Consider the following 25,364-nt stretch of genomic DNA (forward strand, 5'->3'; position numbering starts at 1 on the left):
ATGAGAGCAGGCGCGTTCAGCTTAGGATGGCCGTTGACAGCTTCACACTTTGTATACTGTGGATTTAAGCATCAATAAATAATTTTCGGAATCGGAGCAGAAACAGAGCAAAATGTCAACGGCAGCCGGGATTCCCAGGCAGTCTCCCATGCTGGTACTTACCAGGCCCGAAGCTGGGTAGCAGTCTGCGATCTGACGAGAACAGGCGCATTCAGCTTAGGATGGCCGTAGACATCTTCACACCCTGTATACTGTGAATTTAAGCATCAATAAGTCCTTTTCGGAATCGGAGCGTAAGGCGGCAACAGAGCAAAATGTCAACGGCAGCCGGGATTCCCAGCCAGTGTCCCATGCCGGTACTTACCGGGCCCTAAGATCTGTACCAGTCTGCGATCTGACGAGAGCAGGCGCGTTCATCTTAGGATGGCCGTTTACAGCTTCTCGCCCTTTATACTGTGCATTTAAGCATCAATAAATCCTTTTCGGAACCGGAACGGAAGGCGGCAACAGAGCAAAATGTCAACGGCAGCCGGGATTCCCAGCCAGTGTCTCATGCCGGTACTTACCGGGCCCTAAGATCTGTACCAGTCTGCGATCTGACGAGAGCAGGCGCGTTAAGCTTAGGATGGCCGTCGACAGCTTCACACCTTGTATACTGTGGATTTAAGCATCAATAAATTCTTTTCGGAATCGGAGCGGAAGGCAGCAATAGAGCAAAATGTCAACGGCACCCGGGATTCCCAGCCAGTCTCCGATGCCAGTACTTACTGGGCCCTAAGCTGGATAGCAGTCTGCGATCTGACGAGAGCAGGCGCGTTCAGATTAGGATGGCCATTGACAGCTTCATGCTTTTTATACTGTGCATTTAAGCATCAATAAATCCTTTTCGAAATCGGAGAGGAAGGCGGCAACAGAGCAAAATGTCAATAGCACCTTGGATTGCCAGCCAGTCTCCCATGCCCGTACTTGCCGGGCAGCAGTCTGCGATCTGACAAGAACAGGCACATTGAGCTTAGGATAGCCGTAGACGGCTTCACACCCTGTATACTGTGGATTTAAGCATCAATAAATCCTTTTCGGATTCGGAGCGGAAGGCGGCTACAGAGCAAAATGTCAACAACACCTGGGATTCCCAGCCAGTTTCCCATGCTGGTACTTTCCAGGCCCTAAGCTAGATAGCAGTCTGCGATCTGACGAGAGCAGGCACGTTTAGCTTAGGATGGCCGTTGACAGCTTCACGCCCTTTATACTGTGCGTTTAAGCATCAATAAATCATTTTCCGAATCGGAGCGGAAGGCGGCAACAGAGCAAAATGTCAACTGCACCCGGGATTCCCAGCCAGTCTCCCATGCCGGTACTTACTGGGTCCTAAGATGGGTAGCAGTCTGCGATCTGACGAGAGCAGGCGCGTTCAGCTTAGGATGGCCGTTTACATCTTTACGCCTTGTATATTGTGGATTTAAGCATCAATAAATATTTTTATTAATCGGAGAAGAAGGCGGCAACAGAGCAAAATGTCAATGGCACCTTGGATTGCCAGCCAGTCTCCCATGCCGGTATCTGCCGGGTAGCAGTCTGCGATCTGAAGACAGCAGGCACGTTCAGTCTTAGGATGGCCGTTGACAGCTTCACACCCTGTATATTGTGGATTTAAGCATCAATAGATCCTTTTCCGAATTGGATCGGAAGGCGGCAACAGATTAAAATGTCAACTGCACCCGGGATTCCCAGCCAGTCTCCCATGCTGGTACTTACCAGGCCCTAAGCTGGGTAGCAGTCTGCGATCTGACGAGAGCAGGCGCGTTCAGCTTAGGATGGCCGTTGACAGCTTCACACTTTGCACACTTTGTATACTGTGCATTTAAGCATCAATAAATCCTTTTCGGAATCGGAACGGAAGGCGGCAACAGAGCAAAATGTCAACGACAGCCGGGATTCCCAGCCAGTTTCCCATGCCGGTACTTACCGGGCCCTAAGATCTGTACCAGTCTGCGATCTGACGAGAGCAGGCACGTTAAGCTTAGGATGGCCGTTGACAGCTTCACACCTTGCATACTGTGGATTTAAGCATCAATAAATTCTTTTCGGAATCGGAGCGGAGGGCAGCAATAGAGCAAAATGTCAAAGGCACCTGGGATTCCCAGCCAGTCTCCCATGCCAGTACTTACCAGGCCCTAAGCTGGGTAGCAGTCTGCGATCTGACAAGAGCAGGCGCGTTCAGCTTAGGATGGCCATTGACAGCTTCATGCTTTTTATACTGTGCATTTAAGCATCAATAAATCCTTTTCGGAATCGGAGAGGAAGGCGGCAACAGAGCAAAATGTCAATAGTTCCTTGGATTGCCAGCCAGTCTCCCATGCCCGTACTTGCCGGGCAGCAGTCTGCAATCTGACAAGAACAGGCACATTCAGCTTAGGATAGACAAAGACGGCTTCACACCCTGTATACTGTGGATTTAAGCATCAATAAATCCTTTTCGAAATCGAAGCGGAAGGCGGCTACAGAGCAAAATGTCAAAGGCACCTGGGATTCCCAGCCAGTCTCCCATGCCAGTACTTACCAGGCCCTAAGCTGGGTAGCAGTCTGCGATCTGACAAGAGCAGGCGCGTTCAGCTTAGGATGGCCATTGACAGCTTCATGCTTTTTATACTGTGCATTTAAGCATCAATAAATCCTTTTCGGAATCGGAACGGAAGGCGGCAACAGAGCAAAATGTCAATAGCACCTTGGATTGCCAGCCAGTCTCCCATGCCCGTACTTGCCGGGCAGCAGTCTGCGATCTGACAAGAACAGGCACATTCAGCTTAGGATAGCCGTAGACGGCTTCAAACCCTGTATACTGTGGATTTAAGCATCAATAAATCCTTTACGGAATCGGAGCGGAAGGCGGCTACAGAGCAAAATGTCAACAACACCTGGGATTCCCAGCCAGTCTCCCATGCTGGTACTTACCGGGCCCTAAGCTTGGTAGCAGTCTGCGATCTGATGAGAGCAGGCGCGTTCAGCTTAGGATGGCCGTTAACAGCATCACGCCCTTTATACTGTGCATTTAAGCATCAATAAATCCTTTTCGGAATCGGAAAGGAAGGCGGCAACAGAGCAAAATGTCAATAGCACCTTGGATTCCCAGCCAGTCTCCCATGCCTGTACTTGCCGGGCAGCAGTCTGCGATCTGACAAGAACAGGCACATTCAGCTTAGGATAGCCGTAGACGGCTTCACACCCTGTATACTGTGGATTTAAGCATCAATAAATCATTTTCGAAATCGAAGCGGAAGGCGGCTACAGAGCAAAATGTCAACAACACCTGGGATTCCCAGCCAGTCTCCCATGCTGGTACTTACCGGGCCCTAAGCTGGGTAGCAGTCTGCGATCTGACGAGAGCAGGCGCGTTCAGCTTAGGATGGCCGTTGACAGCTTCACGCCCTTTATACTGTGCATTTAAGCATCAATAAATCCTTTTCCGAATCGGAGCGGAAGGCAGCAACAGATTAAAATGTCAACTGCACCCGGGATTCCCAGCCAGTCTCCCATGCTGGTACTTACCAGGCCCTAAGCTGGGTAGCAGTCTGCGATCTGACGAGAGCAGGCGCGTTCAGCTTAGGATGGCCGTTGACAGCTTCACACTTTGTATACTGTGCATTTAAGCATCAATAAATCCTTTTCGGAATCGGAACGGAAGGCGGCAACAGAGCAAAATGTCAACGGCAACCGGGATTCCCAGCCAGTCTCCCATGCCAGTACTTACCAGGCCCTAAGCTGGGTAGCAGTCTGCGATGTGACGAGAGCAGGCGCGTTCAGCTTAGGATGGCCATTGACAGCTTCATGATTTTTATACTGCGCATTTAAGCACCAATAAATCCTTTTCGGAATCGGAGAGGAAGGCGGCAACAGAGCAAAATGTCAACTGCACCCGGGATTCCCAGCCAGTCTCCCATGCCGGTACTTACTGGGCCCTAAACTGGGTAGCAGTCTGCAATCTGACGAGAGCAGGCGCGTTCAGCTTAGGATGGCCGTTGACATCTTTACGTGTTGTATATTGTGGATTTAAGCATCAATAAATCCTTTTCCGAATCGGAGCGGATGGCGGCAACAGATTAAAATGTCAACTGCACCCAGGATTCCAGCCAGTCTCCCATGCTGGTACTTACCAGGCCCTAAGCTGGGTAGCAGTCTGCAATCTGACGAGAGCAGGCACGTTCAGCTTAGGATGGCTGTTGACAGCTTCACACTTTGTATACTGTGGATTTAAGCATCAATAAATTATTTTCGGAATCGGAGCAAAATGTCAACTGCACTCGGGATTCCCAGCCAGTCTCCCATGCTGGTACTTACCAGGCCCGAAGCTGGGTAGCAGTCTGCGATCTGACGAGAACAGGCGCATTCAGCTTAGGATGGCCGTAGACATCTGCACACCCTGTATACTGTGGATTTAAGCATCAATAAATCCTTTTCGGAATCGGAGCGTAAGGCGGCAACAGAGCAAAATGTCAACGACACCTGGGATTCCCAGCCAGTCTCCCATGCTGGTACTTACCGGGCCCTAAGCTGGGTAGCAGTCTGCGATCTGACGAGAGCAGGCGCGTTCAGCTTAGGATGGCCGTTGACAGCTTCTCGCCCTTTATACTGTGCATTTAAGCATCAATAAATCCTTTTCAGAATCGGAACGGAAGGCGGCAACAGAGCAAAATGTCAACGGCAGCCGGGATTCCCAGCCAGTGTCCCATGCCGGTAATTACCGGGCCCTAAGATCTGTACCAGTCTGCGATCTGACGAGAGCAGGCGCGTTAAGCTTAGGATGGCCGTCGACAGCTTCACACCTTGTATACTGTGGATTTAAGCATCAATAAATTCTTTTCGGAATTGGAGCGGAAGGCAGCAATAGAGCAAAATGTCAACGGCACCCGGGATTCCCAGCCAGTCTCCCATGCCAGTACTTACCGGGCCCTAAGCTGGGTAGCCGTCTGCGATCTGACGACAGCAGGCGTGTTCAGCTTAGGATGGCCGTTGACATCTTCACGCCTTGTATATTGTGGATTTAAGCATCAATAAATATTTTTATTAATCGGAGAGGAAGGCGGCAACAGAGCAAAATGTCAATGGCACCTTGGATTGCCAGCCAGTCTCCCATGCCGGTAACTGCCAGGCAGCAGTCTGCGATCTGAGGAGAGCAGGCACGTTCAGGCTTAGGATGGCCGTTGACAGCTTCACACCCTGTATATTGTGGATTTAAGCATCAATAAATCCTTTTCCGAATCGGAGCGGAAGGCGGCAACAGATTAAAATGTCAACTGCACCCGGGATTCCCAGCCAGTCTCCCATGTTGGTACATACCAGGCCCTAAGCTGGGTAGCAGTCTGCTATCTGACGAGCACAGGCGCGTTCAGCTTAGGATGGCCGTTGACAGCTTCACACTTTGTATACTGTGGATTTAAGCATCAATAAATAATTTTCGGAATCGGAGCAGAAACAGAGCAAAATGTCAACTGCACCCGGAATTCCCAGCCAGTCTCCCATGCTGGTACTTACCAGGCCCGAAGCTGGGTAGCAGTCTGCGATCTGACGAGAGCAGGCGCGTTCAGCTTAGGATGGCCGTTGACAGCTTCATGCCTTGTATATTGTTGATTTAAGCATCAATAAATATTTTTATTAATCGAAGAGGAAGGCGGCAACAGAGCAAAATGTCAATGGCACCTTGGATTGCCAGCCAGTCTCCCATGCCGGTAACTGCCGGGCAGTAGTCTGCGATCTGAGGAGGGCAGGCACGTTCAGGCTTAGGATGGCCGTTGACAGCTTCACACCTTGTGTATTGTGGATTTAAGCATCAATAAATCCTTTTCCGAATCGGAGCGGAAGGCTGCAACAGATTAAAATGTCAACTGCACCTGGGATTCCCAGCCAGTCTCCCATGCCAGTACCTACTGGGCCCTAAGCTGGGTAGCAGTCTGCGATCTGACGAGAGCAGGCGCGTTCAGCTTAGGATGGCCATTGACAGCTTCATGATTTTTATACTGTGCATTTAAGCATCAATAAATCCTTTTCGGAATCGGAAGGGAAGGCGGCAACAGAGCAAGATGTCAACTGCACCCGGGATTCCCAGCCAGTCTCCCATGCCGGTACTTACTGGGCCCTAAGCTGGGTAGCAGTCTGCGATATGACGAGAGCAGGCGCGTTCAGCTTAGGATGGCCATTGACAGCTTCATGCTATTTATACTGTGCATTTAAGCATCAATAAATCCTTTTCGGAATCGGAACGGAAGGCGGCAACAGAGCATAATGTCAACTGCACCCGGGATTCCCAGCCAGTCTCCCATGCCGGTACTTACTGGGCCCTAAGCTGGGTAGCAGTCTGCGATCTGACGAGAGCAGGCGCGTTCAGCTTAGGATGGCCGTTGACATCTTCACGCCTTGTATATTGTGGATTTAAGCATCAATAAATATTTTTATTAATCGGAGAAGAAGGCGGCAACAGAGCAAAATGGCAATGGCACCTTGGATTGCCAGCCAGTCTCCCATGCCGGTATCTGCCGGGCAGCAGTCTGCGATCTGAAGACAGCAGGCACGTTCAGGCTTAGGATGGCCGTTGACAGCTTCACACCCTGTATATTGTGGATTTAAGCATCAATAGATCCTTTTCCGAATTGGATCGGAAGGCGGCAACAGATTAAAATGTCAACTGCACCCGGGATTCCCAGCCAGTCTCCCATGCTAGTACTTACCAGGCCCTAAGCTGGGTAGCAGTCTGCGATCTGACGAGAGCAGGCGAGTTCAGCTTAGGATGGCCGTTGACAGCTTCACACTTTGCACACTTTGTATACTTTGTATACTGTGCATTTAAGCATCAATAAATCCTTTTCGGAATCGGAACGGAAGGCGGCAACAGAGCAAAATGTCAACGACAGCCGGGATTCCCAGCCAGTTTCCCATGCCGGTACTTACCGGGCCCTAAGATCTGTACCAGTCTGCGATCTGACGAGAGCAGGCACGTTAAGCTTAGGATGGCCGTCGACAGCTTCACACCTTGCATACTGTGGATTTAAGCATCAATAAATTCTTTTCGGAATCGGAGCGGAGGGCAGCAATAGAGCAAAATGTCAAAGGCACCTGGGATTCCCAGCCAGTCTCCCATGCCAGTACTTACCAGGCCCTAAGCTGGGTAGCAGTCTGCGATCTGACAAGAGCAGGCGCGTTCAGCTAAGGATGGCCATTGACAGCTTCATGCTTTTTATACTGTGCATTTAAGCATCAATAAATCCTTTTCGGAATCGGAGAGGAAGGCGGCAACAGAGCAAAATGTCAATAGTTCCTTGGATTGCCAGCCAGTCTCCCATGCCCGTACTTGCCGGGCAGCAGTCTGCAATCTGACAAGAACAGGCACATTCAGCTTAGGATAGACAAAGACGGCTTCACACCCTGTATACTGTGGATTTAAGCATCAATAAATCCTTTTCGGAATCGAAGCGGAAGGCGGCTACAGAGCAAAATGTCAACAACAACTGGGATTCCCAGCCAGTCTCCCATGCTGGTACTTACCGGGCCCTAAGCTGGGTAGCAGTCTGCAATCTGACGAGAGCAGGCGCATTCAGCTTAGGATGGCCGTTGACAGCTTCACACTTTGTATACTGTGGATTTAAGCATCAATAAATAATTTTCGGAATCGGAGCAAAATGTCAACGGCAACCGGGATTCCCAGCCAGTCTCCCATGCCGGTACTTACCAGGCCCGAAGCTGGGTAGCAGTCTGCGATCTGACGAGAACAGGCGCATTCAGCTTAGGATGGCCGTAGACATCTTCATACCCTGTATACTGTGGATTTAAGCATCAATAAATCCTTTTCGGAATCGGAGCGGATGGCGGCAACAGAACAAAATTTCAGCGACACCTGGGATTCCCAGCCAGTCTCCCATGCTGGTACTTACCGGGCCCTAAGCTGGGTAGCAGTCTGCGATCTGACGAGAGCAGGCGCGTTCAGCTTAGGATGGCCGTTTACAGCTTCTCGCCCTTTATACTGTGCATTTAAGCATCAATAAATCCTTTTCGGAATCGGAACGGAAGGCGGCAACAGAGCAAAATGTCAACGGCAGCCGGGATTCCCAGCCAGTCTCCCATGCTGGTACTTACCGGGCCCTAAGCTAGGTAGCAGTCTGCGATCTGACGAGAGCAGGCACGTTCAGGCTTAGAATGGCCGTTGACAGCTTCACGCCCTTTATACTGTGCGTTTAAGCATCAATAAATCATTTTCCGAATCGGAGCGGAAGGCGGCAACAGAGCAAAATGTCAACTGCACCCGGGATTCCCAGCCAGTCTCCCATGCCGGTACTTACTGGGCCCTAAGCTGGGTAGCAGTCTGCGATCTGACGAGAGCAGGCGCGTTCAGCTTAGGATGGCCGTTGACATCTTTATGCCTTGTATATTGTGGATTTAAGCATCAATAAATATTTTTATTAATCGGAGAAGAAGGCGGCAACAGAGCAAAATGTCAATGACACCTTGGATTGCCAGCCAGTCTCCCATGCCGATATCTGCCGGGCAGCAGTCTGCGATCTCAGGACAGCAGGCACGTTCAGGCTTAGGATGGCCGTTGACAGCTTCACACCCTGTATATTGTGGATTTAAGCATCAATAGATCCTTTTCCGAATTGGATCGGAAGGCGGCAACAGATTATAATGTCAACTGCACCCGGGATTCCCAGCCAGTCTCCCATGCTGGCACTTACCAGGCCCTAAGCTGGGTAGCAGTCTGCGATCTGACGAGAGCAGGCGCGTTCAGCTTAGGATGGCCGTTGACAGCTTCACACTTTGTATACTGTGCATTTAAGCATCAATAAATCCTTTTCGGAATCGGAACGGAAGGCGGCAACAGAGCAAAATGTCAACGGCAGCCGGGATTCCCAGCCAGTGTCCCATGCCGGTACTTACCGGGCCCTAAGATCTGTACCAGTCTGCGATCTGACGAGAGCAGGCGCGTTAAGCTTAGGATGGCCGTCGACAGCTTTACACCTTGTATGCTGTGGATTTAAGCATCAATAAATTCTTTTCGGAATCGGAGCGGAAGGCAGAAACAGAGCAAAATGTCAACGGCAGCTGGGATTCCCAGCCAGTCTCCCATGCTGGTACTTACCAGGCCCGAAGCTGGGTAGCAGTCTGCGATCTGACGAGAACAGGCACATTCAGCTTAGGATGGCCGTAGACATCTTCACACCCTGTATACTGTGGATTTAAGCATCAATAAATCCTTTTCGGAATCGGAGCGGCAACAGAACAAAATGTCAACAACACCTGGGATTCCCAGCCAGTCTCCCATGCTGGTACTTACCGGGCCCTAAGCTGGGTAGCATTCTGCGATCTGACGAGAGCAGTCGCTTTCAGCTTAGGATGGCCGTTGACAGCTTCCCGCCCTTTATACTGTGCATTTAAGCATCAATAAATCCTTTTCGGAATCGGAACGGAAGGCAGCAATAGAGCAAAATGTCAACGGCACCCGGGATTCCCAGCCAGTCTCCCATGCCAGTACTTACCAGGCCCTCAGCTGGGTAGCAGTCTGCGATCTGACGAGAGCAGGCGCGTTCAGCTTAGGATGGCCATTGACAGCTTCATGCTTTTTATACTGTTCATTTAAGCATCAATAAATCATTTTCGGAATCGGAGAGGAAGGCGGCAACAGAGCAAAATGTCAATAGCACCTTGGATTGCCAGCCAGTCTCCCATGCCCGTACGTGCCGGGCAGCAGTCTGCGATCTGACAAGAACAGGCACATTCAGCTTAGGATAGCCGTAGACGGCTTCAAACCCTGTATACTGTGGATTTAAGCATCAATAAATCCTTTACGGAATCGGAGCGGAAGGCGGCTACAGAGCAAAATGTCAACAACACCTGGGATTCCCAGCCAGTCTCCCATGCTGGTACTTACCGGGCCCTAAGCTTGGTAGCAGTCTGCGATCTGATGAGAGCAGGCGCGTTCAGCTTAGGATGGCCGTTAACAGCATCACGCCCTTTATACTGTGCATTTAAGCATCAATAAATCCTTTTCCGAATCGGAGCGGAAGGCGGCAACAGAGCAAAATGTCAATGGCAGCCGGGATTCCCAGCCAGTGTCCCATGCCGGTACTTACCGGGCCCTAAGATCTGTACCAGTCTGCGATCTGACGAGAGCAGGCGCGTTAAGCTTAGGATGGCCGTTGACAGCTTCACACCTTGTATACTGTGGATTTAAGCATCAATAAATTATTTTCGGAATCGGAGCGGAAGGCAGCAATAGAGCAAAATGTCAACGGCACCTGGGATTCCCAGCAAGTCTCCCATGCCAGTACTTACCGGGCCGTAAGCTGGGTAGCAGTCTGCGATCTGACGAGAGCAGGCGCGTTCAGCTTACGACGGCCATTGACAGCTTCATGCTTTTTATACTGTGCATTTAAGCATCAATAAATCCTTTTCGGAATCGGAAAGGAAGGCGGCAACAGAGCAAAATGTCAATAGCACCTTGGATTCCCAGCCAGTCTCCCATGCCTGTACTTGCCGGGCAGCAGTCTGCGATCTGACAAGAACAGGCACATTCAGCTTAGGATAGCCGTAGACGGCTTCACACCCTGTATACTGTGGATTTAAGCATCAATAAATCATTTTCGAAATCGAAGCGGAAGGCGGCTACAGAGCAAAATGTCAACAACACCTGGGATTCCCAGCCAGTCTCCCATGCTGGTACTTACCGGGCCCTAAACTGGGTAGCAGTCTGCGATCTGACGAGAGCAGGCGCGTTCAGCTTAGGATGGCCGTTGACAGCTTCACACTTTGTATACTGTGGATTTAAGCATCAATAAATAATTTTCGGAATCGGAGCAGAAACAGAGCAAAACGTCAACGGCAACCGGGATTCTCAGCCAGTCTCCCATGCTGGTACTTACCAGGCCCTAAGCTGAGTAGCATTCTGCGATCTGACGAGCGCAGGCGCGTTCAGCTTAGGATGGCCGTTGACAGCTTCACACTTTGTATACTGTGGATTTAAGCATCAATAAATAATTTTCGGAATCGGAGAAGAAACAGAGCAAAATGTCAACTTCACCCGGGATTCCCAGCCAGTCTCCCATGTTGGTACTTACCAGGCCCGAAGCTGGGAAGCAGTCTGCGATCTGACGAGAACAGGCGCATTCAGCTTAGGATGGCCATTGACAGCTTCATGATTTTTATACTGCGCATTTAAGCACCAATAAATCCTTTTCGGAATCGGAGAGGAAGGCGGCAACAGAGCAAAATGTCAACTGCACCCGGGATTCCCAGCCAGTCTCCCATGCCGGTACTTACTGGGCCCTAAGCTGGGTAGCAGTCTGCAATCTGACGAGAGCAGGCGCGTTCAGCTTAGGATGGCCGTTGACATCTTCACGTGTTGTATATTGTGGATTTAAGCATCAATAAATCCTTTTCCGAATCGGAGCGGATGGCGGCAACAGATTAAAATGTCAACTGCACCCAGGATTCCAGCCAGTCTCCCATGCTGGTACTTACCAGGCCCTAAGCTGGGTAGCAGTCTGCAATCTGACGAGAGCAGGCACGTTCAGCTTAGGATGGCTGTTGACAGCTTCACACTTTGTATACTGTGGATTTAAGCATCAATAAATTATTTTCGGAATCGGAGCAAAATGTCAACTGCACTCGGGATTCCCAGCCAGTCTCCCATGCTGGTACTTACCAGGCCCGAAGCTGGGTAGCAGTCTGCGATCTGACGAGAACAGGCGCATTCAGCTTAGGATGGCCGTAGACATCTGCACACCCTGTATACTGTGGATTTAAGCATCAATAAATCCTTTTCGGAATCGGAGCGTAAGGCGGCAACAGAGCAAAATGTCAACGACACCTGGGATTCCCAGCCAGTCTCCCATGCTGGTACTTACCGGGCCCTAAGCTGGGTAGCAGTCTGCGATCTGACGAGAGCAGGCGCGTTCAGCTTAGGATGGCCGTTGACGGCTTCTCGCCCTTTATACTGTGCATTTAAGCATCAATAAATCCTTTTCAGAATCGGAACGGAAGGCGGCAACAGAGCAAAATGTCAACGGCAGCCGGGATTCCCAGCCAGTGTCCCATGCCGGTAATTACCGGGCCCTAAGATCTGTACCAGTCTGCGATCTGACGAGAGCAGGCGCGTTAAGCTTAGGATGGCCGTCGACAGCTTCACACCTTGTATACTGTGGATTTAAGCATCAATAAATTCTTTTCGTAATTGGAGCGGAAGGCAGCAATAGAGCAAAATGTCAACGGCACCCGGGATTCCCAGCCAGTCTCCCATGCCAGTACTTACCGGGCCCTAAGCTGGGTAGCCGTCTGCGATCTGACGAGAGCAGGCGCGTTCAGCTTAGGATGGCCGTTGACATCTTCACGCCTTGTATATTGTGGATTTAAGCATCAATAAATATTTTTATTAATCGGAGAGGAAGGCGGCAACAGAGCAAAATGTCAATGGCACCTTGGATTGCCAGCCAGACTCCCATGCCGGTAAATGCCGGGCAGCAGTCTGCGATCTGAGGAGAGCAGGCACGTTCAGGCTTAGGATGGCCGTTGACAGCTTCACACCCTGTATATTGTTGATTTAAGCATCAATAAATCCTTTTCGGAATCAGAGAGGAAGGCGGCAACAGAGCAAAATGTCAATAGCACCTTGGATTGCCAGCCAGTCTCCCATGCCCGTACTTGCCGGGCAGCAGTCTGCGATCTGACAAGAACAGGCACATTCAGCTTAGGATAGCCGTAGACGGCTTCACAACCTGTATACTGTGGATTTAAGCATCAATAAATCCTTTTCGAAATCGGAGCGGAAGGCGGCTACAGAGCAAAATGTCAACAACACCTGGAATTCCCAGCCAGTCTCCCATGCTGGTACTTACCGGGCCCTAAGCTGGGTAGCAGTCTGCGTTCTGACGAGAGCAAGCGCGTTCAGCTTAGGATGGCCGTTGACAGCTTCACGCCCTTTATACTGTGCATTTAAGCATCAATAAATCCTTTTCCGAATCAGAGCGGAAGGCGGCAACAGATTAAAATGTCAACTGCACCCGGGATTCCCAGCCAGTCTCCCATGCTGGTACTTACCAGGCCCTAAGCTGGGTAACAGTCTGCAATCTGACGAGAGCAGGCGCGTCCAGCTTAGGATGGCCGTTGACAGCTTCACACTTTGTATACTGTGGATTTAAGCATCAATTAATATTTTTATTAATCGGAGAGGAAGGCGGCAACAGAGCAAAATGTCAATGGCACCTTGGATTGCCAGCCAGTCTCCCACGCCGGTATCTGCCGGGCAGCAGTCTGCGATCTGAGGAGAGCAGACACGTTCAGCTTAGGATGGCCGTTGACAGCTTCACACCCTGTATATTGTGGATTTAAGCATCAATAAATCCTTTTCCGAATCGGAGCGGAAGGCGGCAACAGATTAAAATGTCAACTGCACCCGGGATTCCAGCCAGTCTACCATGCTGGTACTTACCAGGCCCTAAGCTGGGTATCAGTCTGCGATCTGACGAGAGCAGGCGCGTTCAGCTTAGGATGGCCGTTGACAGCTTCACACCCTGTATTCTGTGCATTTAAGCATCAATAAATCCTTTTCGGAATCGGAAAGGAAGGCGGCAACAGAGCATAATGTCAACTGCACCCGGGATTCCCAGCCAGTCTCCCATGCCGGTACTTACTGGGCCCTAAGCTGGGTAGCAGTCTGCGATCTGACGAGAGCAGGCGCGTTCAGCTTAGGATGGCCGTTGACAGCTTCATGCTTTTTATACTGTGCATTTAAGCATCAATAAATCCTTTTCGGAATCAGAACAGAAGGCGGCAACAGAGCATAATGTCAACTGCACCCGGGATTCCCAGCCAGTCTCCCATGCCGGTACTTACTGGGCCCTAAGCTGGGTAGCAGTCTGCGATCTGACGAGAGCAGGCACGTTCAGCTTAGGATGGCCGTTGACATCTTCACGCCTTGTATATTGTGAATTGAAGCATCAATAAATATTTTTATTAATCGGAGAGGAAGGCGGCAGCAGAGCAAAATGTCAATGGCACCTTGGATTGCCAGCCAGTCTCCCATGCCGGTAACTGCCAGGCAGTAGTCTGCGATCTGAGGAGAGCAGGCACGTTCAGGCTTAGGATGGCCGTTGACAGCTTCACACCCTGTGTATTGTGGATTTAAGCATCAATAAATCCTTTTCGGAATCGGAACGGAAGGCGGCAACAGAGCAAAATGTCAACTGCACCCGGGATTCCCAGCCAGTCTCCCATGCCGGTACTTACTGGGCCCTAAGCTGGGTAGCAGTCTGCGATCTGACGAGAGCAGGCGCGTTCAGCTTAGGATGGCCGTTGACATCTTCACGCCTTTTATATTGTGAATTTAAGCATCAATAAATATTTTTATTAATCGGAGAGGAAGGCGGCAAAAGAGCAAAATGTCAATGGCACCTTGGATTGCCAGCCAGGCTCCCATGCCGGTAACTGCCGGGCAGTAGTCTGTGATCTGAGGAGAGCAGGCACGTTCAGGCTTAGGATGGCCGTTGACAGCTTCACACCCTGTATATTGTTGATTTAAGCATCAATAAATCCTTTTCCGAATCGGAGCGGAAGGCGGCAACAGATTAAAATGTCAACTGCACCCGGGATTCCCAGCCAGTCACCCATGCTGGTACTTACCGGGCCCTAAGCTGGGTAGCAGTCTGCGATCTGACGAGAGCAGGCGCGTTCAGCTTAGGATGGCCGTCGACAGCTTCACACCTTGTATACTGTGGATTTAAGCATCAATAAATTATTTTCGGAATCGGAGCGGAAGGCAGCAATAGAGCAAAATGTCAACGGCACCCGGGATTCCCAGCCAGGCTCCCATGCCAGTACTTACCGGGCCCTAAGCTGGGTAGCAGTCTGCGATCTGACGAGAGCAGGCGCATTCAGCTTAGGATGGCCATTGACAGCTTCATGCTTTTTATACTGTGCATTTAAGCATCAATAAAGCCTTTTCGGAATCGTAGAGGAAGGCGGCAACAGAGCAAAATGTCAATAGCACCTTGGATTGCCAGCCAGTCTCCCATGCCCGTACTTGCCGGGCAGCAGTCTGCGATCTGACAAGAACAGACACATTCAGCTTAGGATAGCCGTAGACGGCTTCACACCCTGTATACTGTGGATTTAAGCATCAATAAATCCTTTTCGGAATCGGAGCGGAAGGCGGCTACAGAGCAAAATGTCAACAACACCTGGGACTCCCAGCCAGTCTCCCATGCTGGTACTTACCAGGCCCTAAGCTGGGTATCAGTCTGCGATCTGACGAGAGCAGGCGCGTTCAGCTTAGGATGGCCGTTGACAGCTTCACACCCTGTATACTGTGCATTTAAGCATCAATAAATCCTTTTCGGAATCGGAACGGATGGCGGCAACAGAGCAAAATGTCAACGGCAGCCGGGATTCCCAGCCAGTGTCCCATGCCGGTACTTACCGGGCCCTAAGATCTGTACCAGTCTGCATTCTGACGAGAGCAGGCGCGTTAAGCTTAGGATGGCCGTCGACATCTTCACACCTAGTATACTGTGGATTTAAGCATCAATAAATTATTTTCGGAATCGGAGCGGAAGGCAGCAATAGAGCAAAATGTCAACGGCAACCGGGATTCCCAGCCAGTCTCCCATGCCAGTACTTACCGGGCCCTAAGCTAGGTAGCAGTCTGCGATCAGACGAAAGCAGGCGCGTTCAGCTTAGGATGGCCATTGACAGCTTCATGATTTTTATACTGTGCATTTAAGCATTAATAAATCATTTTCGGAATCGGAACGGAAGGCGGCAACAGAGCAAAATGTCAACTGCACCCGGGATTCCCAGCCAGTCTCCCATGCCAGTACTTACTGGGCCCTAAGCTGGGTAGCAGTCTGCGATCTGACGAGAGAAGGCGCGTTCAGCTTAGGATGGCCGTTGACATCTTCACGCCTTGTATATTGTGAATTTAAGCATCAATAAATATTTTTATTAATCGGAGAGGAAGGCGGCAACAGAGCAAAATGTCAATGGCACCTTGGATTGCCAGCCAGTCTCCCATGCCGGTAACTGCCGGGCAGTAGTCTGCGATCTGAGGAGAGCAGGCACGTTCAGGCTTAGGATGGCCGTTGACAGCTTCACACCCTGTGTATTGTGGATTTAAGCATCAATAAATCCTTTTCCGAATCGGAGCGGAAGGCGGCAACAGATTAAAATGTCAACTGCACCTGGGATTCCCAGCCAGTCTCCCATGCTGGTACTTACCAGGCCCTAAGCTGGGTAGCAGTCTGCGATCTGACGAGAGCAGGAGCGTTCAGCTTAGGATGGCCGTTGACAGCTTCACACTTTGTATACTGTGGATTTAAGCATCAATAAATAATTTTCGGAATCGGAGCAGAAACAGAGCAAAATGGCAACTGCACCCGGGATTCCCAGCCAGTCTCCCATGCCGGTACTTACTGGGCCCTAAGCTGGGTAGCAGTCTGCGATCTGACGAGAGCAGGCGCGTTCAGCTTAGGATGGCCGTTGACATCTTCACGCCTTGTATATTGTGAATTTAATCATCAATAAATATTTTTATTAATCGGAGAGGAAGGCGGCAACAGAGCAAAATGTCAATGGCACCTTGGATTGCCAGCCAGTCTCCCATGCCGGTAACTGCCGGGCAGTGGTCTGCGATCTGAGGAGAGCAGGCACGTTCAGGCTTAGGATGGCCGTTGACAGCTTTACACCCTGTGTATTGTGGATTTAAGCATCAATAAATCCTTTTCCGAATCGGAGCGGAAGGCGGCAACAGATTAAATTGTCAACTGCACCTGGGATTCCCAGCCAGTCTCCCATGCTGGTACTTACCAGGCCCTAAGCTGGGTAGCAGTCTGCTATCTGACGAGAGCAGGCGCGTTAAGCTTTGGATGGCCGTCGACAGCTTCACACCTTGTATACTGTGGATTTAAGCATCAATAAATAATTTTCGGAATCGGAGCGGAAGGCAGCAATAGAGCAAAATGTCAACGGCAACCGGGATTCCCAGCCAGTCTCCCATGCCAGTACCTACCGGGCCCTAAGCTAGAGCAGTCTGCGATCTGACGAGAGCAGGCGCGTTCAGCTTAGGATGGCCATTGACAGCTTCATGCTTTTTATACTGTGCATTTAAGCATCAATAAATCCTTTTCGGAATCGAAGCGGAAGGCGGCAACAGATTAAAATGTCAACTGCACCCGGGATTCCCAGCCAGTCTCCCATGCTGGTACTTACTGTGCCCTTAGCTGGGTAGCAGTCTGCGATCTGACAAGAGCAGGCGCGTTCAGCTTAGGATGGCCGTTGACATCTTCACGCCTTGTATATTGTGGATTTAAGCATCAATAAATATTTTTATTAATCGGAGAGGAAGGCGGCAACAGAGCAAAATGTCAATGGCACTTTGAATTGCCAGCCAGTCTCCCATGCTGGTAACTGCCGGGCAGCAGTCTGCGATCTGAGGAGAGCAGGCATGTTCAGGCTTAGGATGGCCGTTGACAGCTTCACACCCTGTGTATTGTGGATTTAAGCATCAATAAATAATTTTCGGAATCGGAGCAGAAACAGAGCAAAATGTCAACTGCACCCGGGATTCCCAGCCAGTCTCCCATGCTGGTACATACCAGGCCCGAAGCTGGGTAGCAGTCTGCGATCTGACGAGAACAGGAGCATTCAGCTTAGGATGGCCGTAGACATCTTCACACCCTGTATACTGTGGATTTAAGCATCAATAAATCCTTTTCGGAATCGGAGCGTAAGGCGGCAACAGAGCAAAATGTCAACTGCACCCGGGATTCCCAGCCAGTCTCCCATGCCAGTACTTACCGGGCTCTAAGCTGGGTAGCAGTCTGCGATCTGACGAGAGCAGGCGCGTTCAGCTTAGGATGGCCATTGACAGCTTCATGCTTTTTATACTGTGCATTTAAGCATCACTAAATCCTTTTCGGAATCAGAGAGGAAGGCGGCAACAGAGCAAAATGTCAATAGCACCTTGGATTGTCAGCCAGTCTCCCATGCCTGTACTTGCCGGGCAGCAGTCTGCGATCTGACAAGAACAGGCACATTCAGCTTAGGATAGCCGTAGACGGCTTCACAACCTGTATACTGTGGATTTAAGCATCAATAAATCCTTTTCGGAATCGGAGCGGAAGGCGGCTACAGAGCAAAATGTCAACAACACCTGGGATTCCCAGCCAGTCTCCCATGCTGGTACTTACCGGGCCCTAAGCTGGGTAGCAGTCTGCGTTCTGACGAGAGCAAGCGCGTTCAGCTTAGGATGGCCGTTGACAGCTTCACGCCCTTTATACTGTGCATTTAAGCATCAATAAATCCTTTTCCGAATCAGAGCGGAAGGCAGCAACAGATTAAAATGTCAACTGCACCCGGGATTCCCAGCCAGTCTCCCATGCTGGTACTTACCAGGCCCTAAGCTGGGTAACAGTCTGCAATCTGACGAGAGCAGGCGCGTCCAGCTTAGGATGGCCGTTGACAGCTTCACACTTTGTATACTGTGGATTTAAGCATCAATTAATATTTTTATTAATCGGAGAGGAAGGCGGCAACAGAGCAAAATGTCAATGGCACCTTGGATTGCCAGCCAGTCTCCGACGCCGGTATCTGCCGGGCAGCAGTCTGCGATCTGAGGAGAGCAGACACGTTCAGCTTAGGATGGCCGTTGACAGCTTCACACCCTGTATATTGTGGATTTAAGCATCAATAAATCCTTTTCCGAATCGGAGCGGAAGGCGGCAACAGATTAAAATGTCAACTGCACCCGGGATTCCAGCCAGTCTACCATGCTGGTACTTACCAGGCCCTAAGCTGGGTATCAGTCTGCGATCTGACGAGAGCAGGCGCGTTCAGCTTAGGATGGCCGTTGACAGCTTCACACCCTGTATTCTGTGCATTTAAGCATCAATAAATCCTTTTCGGAATCGGAACGGAAGGCGGCAACAGAGCATAATGTCAACTGCACCCGGGATTCCCAGCCAGTCTCCCATGCCGGTACTTACTGGGCCCTAAGCTGGGTAGCAGTCTGCGATCTGACGAGAGCAGGCGCGTTCAGCTTAGGATGGCCGTTGACAGCTTCATGCTTTTTATACTGTGCATTTAAGCATCAATAAATCCTTTTCGGAATCAGAACAGAAGGCGGCAACAGAGCATAATGTCAACTGCACCCGGGATTCCCAGCCAGTCTCCCATGCCGGTACTTACTGGGCCCTAAGCTGGGTAGCAGTCTGCGATCTGACGAGAGCAGGCACGTTCAGCTTAGGATGGCCGTTGACATCTTCACGCCTTGTATATTGTGAATTGAAGCATCAATAAATATTTTTATTAATCGGAGAGGAAGGCGGCAACAGAGCAAAATGTCAATGGCACCTTGGATTGCCAGCCAGTCTCCCATGCCGGTAACTGCCAGGCAGTAGTCTGCGATCTGAGGAGAGCAGGCACGTTCAGGCTTAGGATGGCCGTTGACAGCTTCACACCCTGTGTATTGTGGATTTAAGCATCAATAAATCCTTTTCGGAATCGGAACGGAAGGCGGCAACAGAGCAAAATGTCAACTGCACCCGGGATTCCCAGCCAGTCTCCCATGCCGGTACTTACTGGGCCCTAAGCTGGGTAGCAGTCTGCGCTCTGACGAGAGCAGGCGCGTTCAGCTTAGGATGGCCGTTGACATCTTCACGCCTTGTATATTGTGAATTTAAGCATCAATAAATATTTTTATTAATCGGAGAGGAAGGCGGCAACAGAGCAAAATGTCAATGGCACCTTGGATTGCCAGCCAGTCTCCCATGCCGGGCAGTAGTCTGTGATCTGAGGAGAGCAGGCACGTTCAGGCTTAGGATGGCCGTTGACAGCTTCACACCCTGTATATTGTTGATTTAAGCATCAATAAATCCTTTTCCGAATCGGAGCGGAAGGCGGCAACAGATTAAAATGTCAACTGCACCCGGGATTCCCAGCCAGTCACCCATGCTGGTACTTACCAGGCCCAAAGCTGGGTGGCAGTCTGCGATCTGACGAGAACAGGCACATTCAGCTTAGGATGGCCATAGACATCTTCACACCCTGTATACTGTGGATTTAAGCATCAATAAAACCTTTTCGGAATCGGAGCGGAAGGCGGCAACAGAGCAAAATGTCAACGACACCTGGGATTCCCAGCCAGTCTCCCATGCTGGTACTTACCGGGCCCTAAGCTGGGTAGCAGTCTGCGATCTGACGAGAGCAGGCGCGTTCAGCTTAGGATGGCCGTCGACAGCTTCTCGCCCTTTAAACTGTGCATTTAGGCATCAATAAATCCTTTTCGGAATCGGAACGGAAGGCGACAACAGAGCAAAATGTCAACGGCAGCCGGGATTCCCAGCCAGTGTCCCATGCCGGTACTTACCGGGCCCTAAGATCTGTACCAGTCTGCGATCTGACGAGAGCAGGCGCGTTAAGCTTAGGATGGCCGTCGACAGCTTCACACCTTGTATACTGTGGATTTAAGCATCAATAAATTATTTTCGGAATCGGAGCGGAAGGCAGCAATAGAGCAAAATGTCAACGGCACCCGGGATTCCCAGCCAGGCTCCCATGCCAGTACTTACCGGGCCCTAAGCTGGGTAGCAGTCTGCGATCTGACGAGAGCAGGCGCATTCAGCTTAGGATGGCCATTGACAGCTTCATGCTTTTTATACTGTGCATTTAAGCATCAATAAAGCCTTTTCGGAATCGTAGAGGAAGGCGGCAACAGAGCAAAATGTCAATAGCACCTTGGATTGCCAGCCAGTCTCCCATGCCCGTACTTGCCGGGCAGCAGTCTGCGATCTGACAAGAACAGACACATTCAGCTTAGGATAGCCGTAGACGGCTTCACACCCTGTATACTGTGGATTTAAGCATCAATAAATCCTTTTCGGAATCGGAGCGGAAGGCGGCTACAGAGCAAAATGTCAACAACACCTGGGACTCCCAGCCAGTCTCCCATGCTGGTACATACCAGGCCCTAAGCTGGGTATCCGTCTGCGATCTGACGAGAGCAGGCGCGTTCAGCTTAGGATGGCCGTTGACAGCTTCACACCCTGTATACTGTGCATTTAAGCATCAATAAATCCTTTTCGGAATCGGAACGGATGGCGGCAACAGAGCAAAATGTCAACGGCAGCCGGGATTCCCAGCCAGTGTCCCATGCCGGTACTTACCGGGCCCTAAGATCTGTACCAGTCTGCATTCTGACGAGAGCAGGCGCGTTAAGCTTAGGATGGCCGTCGACAGCTTCACACCTAGTATACTGTGGATTTAAGCATCAATAAATTATTTTCGGAATCGGAGCGGAAGGCAGCAATAGAGCAAAATGTCAACGGCAACAGGGATTCCCAGCCAGTCTCCCATGCCAGTACTTACCGGGCCCTAAGCTAGGTAGCAGTCTGCGATCAGACGAAAGCAGGCGCGTTCAGCTTAGGATGGCCATTGACAGCTTCATGATTTTTATACTGTGCATTTAAGCATTAATAAATCATTTTCGGAATCGGAACGGAAGGCGGCAACAGAGCAAAATGTCAACTGCACCCGGGATTCCCAGCCAGTCTCCCATGCCAGTACTTACTGGGCCCTAAGCTGGGTAGCAGTCTGCGATCTGACGAGAGAAGGCGCGTTCAGCTTAGGATGGCCGTTGACATCTTCACGCCTTGTATATTGTGAATTTAAGCATCAATAAATATTTTTATTAATCGGAGAGGAAGGCGGCAACAGAGCAAAATGTCAATGGCACCTTGGATTGCCAGCCAGTCTCCCATGCCGGTAACTGCCGGGCAGTAGTCTGCGATCTGAGGAGAGCAGGCACGTTCAGGCTTAGGATGGCCGTTGACAGCTTCACACCCTGTGTATTGTGGATTTAAGCATCAATAAATCCTTTTCCGAATCGGAGCGGAAGGCGGCAACAGATTAAAATGTCAACTGCACCTGGGATTCCCAGCCAGTCTCCCATGCTGGTACTTACCAGGCCCTAAGCTGGGTAGCAGTCTGCGATCTGACGAGAGCAGGAGCGTTCAGCTTAGGATGGCCGTTGACAGCTTCACACTTTGTATACTGTGGATTTAAGCATCAATAAATAATTTTCGGAATCGGAGCAGAAACAGAGCAAAATGGCAACTGCACCCGGGATTCCCAGCCAGTCTCCCATGCCGGTACTTACTGGGCCCTAAGCTGGGTAGCAGTCTGCGATCTGACGAGAGCAGGCGCGTTCAGCTTAGGATGGCCGTTGACATCTTCACGCCTTGTATATTGTGAATTTAATCATCAATAAATATTTTTATTAATCGGAGAGGAAGGCGGCAACAGAGCAAAATGTCAATGGCACCTTGGATTGCCAGCCAGTCTCCCATGCCGGTAACTGCCGGGCAGTGGTCTGCGATCTGAGGAGAGCAGGCACGTTCAGGCTTAGGATGGCCGTTGACAGCTTCACACCCTGTGTATTGTGGATTTAAGCATCAATAAATCCTTTTCCGAATCGGAGCGGAAGGCGGCAACAGATTAAATTGTCAACTGCACCTGGGATTCCCAGCCAGTCTCCCATGCTGGTACTTACCAGGCCCTAAGCTGGGTAGCAGTCTGCTATCTGACGAGAGCAGGCGCGTTAAGCTTAGGATGGCCGTCGACAGCTTCACACCTTGTATACTGTGGATTTAAGCATCAATAAATAATTTTCGGAATCGGAGCGGAAGGCAGCAATAGAGCAAAATGTCAACGGCAACCGGGATTCCCAGCCAGTCTCCCATGCCAGTACCTACCGGGCCCTAAGCTAGAGCAGTCTGCGATCTGACGAGAGCAGGCGCATTCAGCTTAGGATGGCCATTGACAGCTTCATGCTTTTTATACTGTGCATTTAAGCATCAATAAATCCTTTTCGGAATTGAAGCGGAAGGCGGCAACAGATTAAAATGTCAACTGCACCCGGGATTCCCAGCCAGTCTCCCATGCTGGTACTTACTGTGCCCTTAGCTGGGTAGCAGTCTGCGATCTGACAAGAGCAGGCGCGTTCAGCTTAGGATGGCCGTTGACATCTTCACGCCTTGTATATTGTGGATTTAAGCATCAATAAATATTTTTATTAATCGGAGAGGAAGGCGGCAACAGAGCAAAATGTCAATGGCACTTTGAATTGCCAGCCAGTCTCCCATGCTGGTAACTGCCGGGCAGCAGTCTGCGATCTGAGGAGAGCAGGCATGTTCAGGCTTAGGATGGCCGTTGACAGCTTCACACCCTGTGTATTGTGGATTTAAGCATCAATAAATAATTTTCGGAATCGGAGCAGAAACAGAGCAAAATGTCAACTGCACCCGGGATTCCCAGCCAGTCTCCCATGCTGGTACATACCAGGCCCGAAGCTGGGTAGCAGTCTGCGATCTGACGAGAACAGGAGCATTCAGCTTAGGATGGCCGTAGACATCTTCACACCCTGTATACTGTGGATTTAAGCATCAATAAATCCTTTTCGGAATCGGAGCGTAAGGCGGCAACAGAGCAAAATGTCAACTGCACCCGGGATTCCCAGCCAGTCTCCCATGCCAGTACTTACCGGGCTCTAAGCTGGGTAGCAGTCTGCGATCTGACGAGAGCAGGCGCGTTCAGCTTAGGATGGCCATTGACAGCTTCATGCTTTTTATACTGTGCATTTAAGCATCAATAAATCCTTTTCGGAATCAGAGAGGAAGGCGGCAACAGAGCAAAATGTCAATAGCACCTTGGATTGTCAGCCAGTCTCCCATGCCTGTACTTGCCGGGCAGCAGTCTGCGATCTGACAAGAACAGGCACATTCAGCTTAGGATAGCCGTAGACGGCTTCACAACCTGTATACTGTGGATTTAAGCATCAATAAATCCTTTTCGGAATCGGAGCGGAAGGCGGCTACAGAGCAAAATGTCAACAACACCTGGGATTCCCAGCCAGTCTCCCATGCTGGTACTTACCGGGCCCTAAGCTGGGTAGCAGTCTGCGTTCTGACGAGAGCAAGCGCGTTCAGCTTAGGATGGCCGTTGACAGCTTCACGCCCTTTATACTGTGCATTTAAGCATCAATAAATCCTTTTCCGAATCAGAGCGGAAGGCAGCAACAGATTAAAATGTCAACTGCACCCGGGATTCCCAGCCAGTCTCCCATGCTGGTACTTACCAGGCCCTAAGCTGGGTAACAGTCTGCAATCTGACGAGAGCAGGCGCGTCCAGCTTAGGATGGCCGTTGACAGCTTCACACTTTGTATACTGTGGATTTAAGCATCAATTAATATTTTTATTAATCGGAGAGGAAGGCGGCAACAGAGCAAAATGTCAATGGCACCTTGGATTGCAAGCCAGTCTCCCACGCCGGTATCTGCCGGGCAGCAGTCTGCGATCTGAGGAGAGCAGACACGTTCAGCTTAGGATGGCCGTTGACAGCTTCACACCCTGTATATTGTGGATTTAAGCATCAATAAATCCTTTTCCGAATCGGAGCGGAAGGCGGCAACAGATTAAAATGTCAACTGCACCCGGGATTCCAGCCAGTCTACCATGCTGGTACTTACCAGGCCCTAAGCTGGGTATCAGTCTGCGATCTGACGAGAGCAGGCGCGTTCAGCTTAGGATGGCCGTTGACAGCTTCACACCCTGTGTATTGTGGATTTAAGCATCAATAAATCCTTTTCGGAATCGGAACGGAAGGCGGCAACAGAGCATAATGTCAACTGCACCCGGGATTCCCAGCCAGTCTCCCATGCCGGTACTTACTGGGCCCTAAGCTGGGTAGCAGTCTGCGATCTGACGAGAGCAGGCGCGTTCAGCTTAGGATGGCCGTTGACATCTTCACGCCTTGTATATTGTGGATTTAAGCATCAATAAATATTTTTATTAATCGGAGAGGAAGGCGGCAACAGAGCAAAATGTCAATGGCACCTTGGATTGCCAGCCAGTCTCCCATGCCGGTAACTGCCGGACAGCAGTCTGCGATCTGAGGAGAGCAGGCACGTTCAGGCTTAGGATGGCCGTTGACAGCTTCACACCCTGTATATTGTTGATTTAAGCATCAATAAATCCTTTTCCGAATCGGAGCGGAAGGCGGCAACAGATTAAAATGTCAACTGCACCCGGGATTCCCAGCCAGTCACCCATGCTGGTACTTACCAGGCCCTAAGCTGGGTAGCAGTCTGCGATCTGACGAGAGCAGGCGTGTTCAGCTTAGGATGGTTGTTGACAGCTTCACACTTTGTATACTGTGGATTTAAGCATCAATAAATAATTTTCGGAATCGGAGCAAAATGTCAACTGCACCCGATAATCCCAGCCAGTCTCCCATGCTGGTACTTACCAGGCCCGAAGCTGGGTGGCAGTCTGCGATCTGA

General features: G+C 50.5%; 20 pseudogenes; all 20 read right to left on the bottom strand.

Moving 5' to 3' along the window:
- Positions 1-113: 113 nt before the first annotated feature.
- Positions 114-233, bottom strand: LOC130352162 (5S ribosomal RNA; annotated as a pseudogene).
- A 1,473-nt stretch (positions 234-1,706) lies between these two features.
- On the bottom strand, positions 1,707-1,826 carry LOC130350037 (5S ribosomal RNA; annotated as a pseudogene).
- A 1,469-nt stretch (positions 1,827-3,295) lies between these two features.
- Positions 3,296-3,415, bottom strand: LOC130319809 (5S ribosomal RNA; annotated as a pseudogene).
- Positions 3,416-3,497: 82 nt separating this feature from the next.
- LOC130350048 (5S ribosomal RNA) lies at positions 3,498-3,617 on the bottom strand (annotated as a pseudogene).
- An 871-nt stretch (positions 3,618-4,488) lies between these two features.
- Positions 4,489-4,608, bottom strand: LOC130313595 (5S ribosomal RNA; annotated as a pseudogene).
- An 872-nt stretch (positions 4,609-5,480) lies between these two features.
- Positions 5,481-5,600, bottom strand: LOC130352141 (5S ribosomal RNA; annotated as a pseudogene).
- Positions 5,601-9,267: 3,667 nt separating this feature from the next.
- LOC130344049 (5S ribosomal RNA) lies at positions 9,268-9,387 on the bottom strand (annotated as a pseudogene).
- An 82-nt stretch (positions 9,388-9,469) lies between these two features.
- On the bottom strand, positions 9,470-9,589 carry LOC130328664 (5S ribosomal RNA; annotated as a pseudogene).
- Positions 9,590-10,657: 1,068 nt separating this feature from the next.
- On the bottom strand, positions 10,658-10,777 carry LOC130336114 (5S ribosomal RNA; annotated as a pseudogene).
- Positions 10,778-11,836: 1,059 nt separating this feature from the next.
- LOC130313606 (5S ribosomal RNA) lies at positions 11,837-11,956 on the bottom strand (annotated as a pseudogene).
- Positions 11,957-12,240: 284 nt separating this feature from the next.
- Positions 12,241-12,360, bottom strand: LOC130322676 (5S ribosomal RNA; annotated as a pseudogene).
- Positions 12,361-12,823: 463 nt separating this feature from the next.
- On the bottom strand, positions 12,824-12,943 carry LOC130322549 (5S ribosomal RNA; annotated as a pseudogene).
- Positions 12,944-14,808: 1,865 nt separating this feature from the next.
- LOC130340870 (5S ribosomal RNA) lies at positions 14,809-14,928 on the bottom strand (annotated as a pseudogene).
- A 272-nt stretch (positions 14,929-15,200) lies between these two features.
- Positions 15,201-15,320, bottom strand: LOC130352540 (5S ribosomal RNA; annotated as a pseudogene).
- Positions 15,321-16,199: 879 nt separating this feature from the next.
- LOC130330867 (5S ribosomal RNA) lies at positions 16,200-16,319 on the bottom strand (annotated as a pseudogene).
- Positions 16,320-18,169: 1,850 nt separating this feature from the next.
- LOC130325536 (5S ribosomal RNA) lies at positions 18,170-18,289 on the bottom strand (annotated as a pseudogene).
- A 1,855-nt stretch (positions 18,290-20,144) lies between these two features.
- LOC130324476 (5S ribosomal RNA) lies at positions 20,145-20,264 on the bottom strand (annotated as a pseudogene).
- Positions 20,265-20,548: 284 nt separating this feature from the next.
- LOC130340990 (5S ribosomal RNA) lies at positions 20,549-20,668 on the bottom strand (annotated as a pseudogene).
- A 1,271-nt stretch (positions 20,669-21,939) lies between these two features.
- Positions 21,940-22,059, bottom strand: LOC130330889 (5S ribosomal RNA; annotated as a pseudogene).
- Positions 22,060-23,909: 1,850 nt separating this feature from the next.
- LOC130325547 (5S ribosomal RNA) lies at positions 23,910-24,029 on the bottom strand (annotated as a pseudogene).
- Positions 24,030-25,364: the final 1,335 nt, after the last annotated feature.

The sequence above is a fragment of the Hyla sarda genome, chromosome 1, assembly GCF_029499605.1.
Source record: "Hyla sarda isolate aHylSar1 chromosome 1, aHylSar1.hap1, whole genome shotgun sequence".
NCBI classification, from domain to species: Eukaryota; Metazoa; Chordata; class Amphibia; order Anura; family Hylidae; genus Hyla; species Hyla sarda.